Genomic DNA, 4,327 nt, shown 5'->3' on the forward strand with positions numbered 1-4,327 from the left:
TAAGGATAAGGAGAGACTCTACAAAGCAGCAAGAGAAAAGGAGACAGTTATCTACAAAGGAGTTCCCATTAGACTATCAGCTGATTTCTAAAAAACAAACAAACAAACAAACAAACAAAACCTTTGCAGGCAAGAAGGGGCTGGAAAGAAGTATTCCAAATCATGAAAGGCAGGGACCTACATCCAAGATTACTCTATCCAGCAAAGCTATCATTCATAATAGAAGGGCAGATAAATTGCTTCCCAGATAAAGTCAAGTTAAAGGAGTTCATCATCATCACCCAGAACATATTATATGAAATGTTAAAGGGACTTATCCAAGAAAAAGAAGATAAAAAATATGAACAGTAAAATTACAACAGCTATTAACAACCAAACCTAAAAAAAACAAACAAACAAACAAACAAACTAAGCAAACAACTAGAACAGGAACAGAATCACAGAAATGGAGATCACAGGGAGGGTGATCAGTGGGGGAGTGGGTGGGGAAGAGAGGGGGAAAAATTACAGAGAATAAGTAGCATAAATGCTAGGTAGAAAATAGACAGGGGTAGAGTAAGAATAGTATAGGAAATGTAGAAGCCAAAGAACTTACATGTATGACCCATGGACATAAACTACAGGGTGGGGAAATGCAGGTGGGAGGGGGTGTGCAGGGTGGAGGGGAATAAAGGGGGGGAATGGGACAACTGTAATAGCATAATCAATAAAATATATTTAAAAAATAAAAATAAATTGAGATATCTCTCCATTCACACTTGCTGAGAATAAATTGGTGCTAGATTTTGTCGAATGCTCTTTCTGCATCTATTGATATGATTATATGATTTTCGTTCTTCATTTTGTTAATGTAGCATAGCATGTTAATTGATTTGCAGATATTGAACCAACGCTGCATGGCAGGTATAACTACCACTTGATCATGATGTATAATCTTTTTAATGTATTGCTGAGTTCAGTTTATTAATACTTTGTTGAAGATTTTTATATTTATGTTGTTCAGAGATATTGATCTATAATTTTCTTTTTTGTAATGTCTTTTTGGGTTCTGGAATCAGTATAATGCTGGCCTTGTAAAAGGAGATTGAGAGACTTTTCTCCTCTTGAATTTTCTGGATTACATTTCAGAAGAATAGGTGTTAATTCTTTCTTGAATGTTTTGTAGAATTTTACGTATGAAGCCATCTGGTCCATTACTTTTGTTTTGGGGGGAAGCTTTTGATTACTGAATCAAATTTGTTGAGGGTAATCAGTCTGTTTAGATATTCTATTTTTCTTGATTCAGTTTTGGAAGATTGCATGTTGATAGGAATTTATTCATATCTTCTATATTACCCAATTTCTTCACATATAATTACGTGGTATTTTCTTATAACTTTGTATTTCTGTGGTTTCAGTTGTCACTTCTCTTTCATTTTTTATTTCATTTATTTGGGCCCTTTCTCTTTTTATTTCAATGAGTCTCTTCAAAGGTTTATCAATCTTATATATCTTTTCATAGAACCAGCTCTTATTATCATTGATCTTTTGTATTTGAACTTTTTTTCCTCTCATATTTGTCATTGCCTTTCTTCTACTCACATTGGCTTTGTGTATTGTCTTTTTCTAGTTCTAGATATAATGTTAAATTGTATATTTGAGTTTTTTCTTGTTACTTGAGGTAGGCCTGTGTTGCTGTGAATTTCCCTCCTAAGACTATTTTTGCTGTGTCCAATAGATTTGAGATTGTTGTATATTTATTTTCTTTTGCATCATGGTATATTTTGATTTCTTCCTTGATATCATTATTAACCCATTCCATGTTTAGTATCATGTTATTTAGTGCTCATGTGTTTGTGTGTTTTTTTTAATTTTTATTTTTTGTAATTGATTTTCAGTTTCATAGCATTGTGGTCAGAGAAGATGCTTGATGATTTCGATCTTCTTATATTTATTGAGACTTGTTCTGTGGCATAACATGTGGTTCACCCTAGAATTTGCTCTGTGTAAATATACTTTAAAAGAATGTATATTCTCCAGCTTTGTGCAGTGGCAGTATCGTAGCCAATGAGGTTTATCTGAGATGCGATTATTGCTGATTAAAAGAATGTATATTCTTCTTTTGGGCGAAATGCTTTAAAAATATCAATTAAATTTATCTGGGCTAAAGTGTCATTTAAAGCCACTGCTTGATTTTGTTGCTGTTGATTTTCTGTCTGGAAGATCCATCTGTTGATGTCAGTGCATTGTTGCCGGTCTCTCCCTTCGTGTCTGTCAGTGCTTGCTGTATGTATTTAGGTTCTCCTGTGTTGGGCGCAAAGTGTTTACAAGGGTTGCGGTATATCTTCTTGTTGGATCGATCCCTTTATTATTATGAAATTTCCTTCTTTATTTCTTTTTATAGCCTTTGTTTTAAAATTCATTTTCTCTGATAAAAGTATTGCTACACCGGCTTTTATTTTTTCCATTTGTGAGAAATATTCGTCCATCCTTTTGCTTGTATTCTACGTATGTCTTTCGGTTTGAAATAGGTCTGTTATAGACAGCACACATATGGGTCTTGTTTTCTTATTGTTTTAGTCACCTTTTGACTGGAATATTAAATCCATTTACATTTAAAGTGATTATTGATAGGTATGTAGCTATTACCATTTTATTATTCATATTTATGTTGTTTTTTTCCCTTCTTCATAAAGAAGTCCATTTAACATTTCTTGTAATACTGGTTTGGTGGTAATGAACTCGTTTAGCTTTTTCTTGTTCGGGAAAATCTTTATCTTGGTTTTAGGTCCTTGCATTTTATCACTTAAATATTTTATGCCAATCCCTCTGTCCTGCAAGAGTTATACTTGATGTTGTCCCAAAGGTCCCTCAAACTATATTCATTTTTTATTTTATTTTTTATCCTCACCCAAGGACACTTTTTTCCTTGCTTTTAGAAACAGATGGGGAGAGCGAGAGAGGAAGAGAGAGAGAGACATCTATGTGTAAGGGAAACATCAGTCAGTTGCCCTCTTGTGTCCTCTTGTGTGTGCCAGAACTGGGGATTGAACCTACAAACTGGACATATGCCCTGACCAGGAATCAAACCCATGACCTTTTGGTCTACAGGATGATGCTCCAACCAACTAAGCCATACCAGCCAAGGCAACTATTTTCATTTTTTAATTATTATTGTTATTATTTTATTATCTTAGCTGTTTTGATTGGGTATCTTCTGATACCTTGTCTTACAAATCAATGAATCAGTCCTTGGCACCATCTAATCTGCTGTTGATTCCTTAAAGTGTGTTCTTCATTTCAATTATTGTATTCTTCTTTTCTGACTGCATCTTTTTATGCTTTGTAGGTGATTTTTTTGTGTGCTTGCTATCTCTTTGGTGAAGTTCTCACTAATTTCTTTGAGTATCCTTATAATCATTATTTTGAACTCTGTATGTGGTAGGTTGCTTTCCTCCTTTTTGTTTAGTTACTTTTCTGGAGTTTTCTCCTGTTTTTTCATTTGGGACATGATTCTTTATCTCCTCATTTTGGTTGCATCTCTTTATTTGTTTCTGTGTGTTAAGTATGTCCACTACATCTGCTAGTCTTGGCAGGGGGACATACATAGGTGTCTTGTGTGGCCCAGTGGCACAATCTTCTTGATCACCTGAGTCAGATGCTTCAAATGTGCCCCTGGTGTGGGTTATTTAAGCTCTTCTGTGGTAGTGGAGCCTTGACTGCTCTTGGCACATCATTGGAGGAGCTGGCTTTCAGGCATACTGGCTGTGAGAATTAGGCCATGACCACAGTGTACCAGCTGTTGTGTGTGGACTTACCCCATGGAATAGAATTTTCCCCAGAGGTGTCTGTTGCCTGCCAAAATCACCCTTTGGTTTTACAAGGGTGATTGTTTGGTTTTGGTTAATCAGCACTTCTGGAGCTAATTGGGTTATGCTCTGTTTTGGTCTGAAGCTGGCCACCTCCTATTTTGCCTAGGGGCTCTTGGGAGAGGCTTTGCTACAGGCCAAGATTTGCTGCTGCCTGTAACCAACCCAGGGCTACCTGATAGAAGCTACAAAGTGCTGTGTGTTTTAGCTGCCTATGCTGGACTGGGAGTCATGAGGGAGAAGCCATAATGTGAAATGAGGCCAGCTGCCACCAGTACTGGACCCGGGGCAGCCCAGCAAAATGCAAAGAGCACCCGTAGCTCTGCCACTTCTTGCCAGCTGCCCATAAGGCCCAGCCAGTGAAAGAACCTCAGGCAGTATGGAAATTGGATCAAGGCAGGTTTTCAGGGAGTCATCAGAATGGGAAAGTGGAGTTCATCAGGCTACTATAAATTCAGGTTTGGCTTTGGGGGCGGGGG

The 4,327-nt window shown here is 36.8% G+C and overlaps 1 pseudogene; it reads left to right on the forward strand.

The window, feature by feature from the left end:
* The first annotated feature begins 2,017 nt into the window (after window positions 1-2,017).
* Window positions 2,018-2,150, forward strand: LOC112323070 (U4 spliceosomal RNA; annotated as a pseudogene).
* Window positions 2,151-4,327: the final 2,177 nt, after the last annotated feature.

This window comes from Desmodus rotundus, chromosome 10 (assembly GCF_022682495.2).
Source record: "Desmodus rotundus isolate HL8 chromosome 10, HLdesRot8A.1, whole genome shotgun sequence".
In the NCBI taxonomy this organism is placed as follows: domain Eukaryota; kingdom Metazoa; phylum Chordata; class Mammalia; order Chiroptera; family Phyllostomidae; genus Desmodus; species Desmodus rotundus.